We start from the raw sequence: 368 nt of genomic DNA on the forward strand, positions 1-368 counted from the left end.
CCATTCAGATGGTTGTCTCTTTACCTTGTTGATGATTTCTTTTGCTGAGCAGAAGCTTTTTAGTTTGATATAGTCCCATCCATTCATTTATTTTTGCTTTTACTTCCCTTGCCTTTGAGGTCAAATTCAAAAAATCCTCTTTAAGCCCAAGGTCCTTGAGTTGAGTTCCTATGTTTTCTTCTATGCATTTTATTGATTCTGGTCTTATATTCAGGTTCTTAATCTATTTTCAGTTAATTTCGGTGTGTCGTGATAGACAACAGTCTAGTTTCATTCTTTTGCAGGTGGCCTTCCAATTTTCACAGCACCATTTATTGAAGAGACTTTCCTTTTCCACTGTATGTTTTTGGCTTTTTTGTCGAAAATTA

This window comes from Pteropus vampyrus, unplaced genomic scaffold, assembly GCF_000151845.1.
Source record: "Pteropus vampyrus isolate Shadow unplaced genomic scaffold, Pvam_2.0 Scaffold25, whole genome shotgun sequence".
Lineage (NCBI taxonomy): Eukaryota > Metazoa > Chordata > Mammalia > Chiroptera > Pteropodidae > Pteropus > Pteropus vampyrus.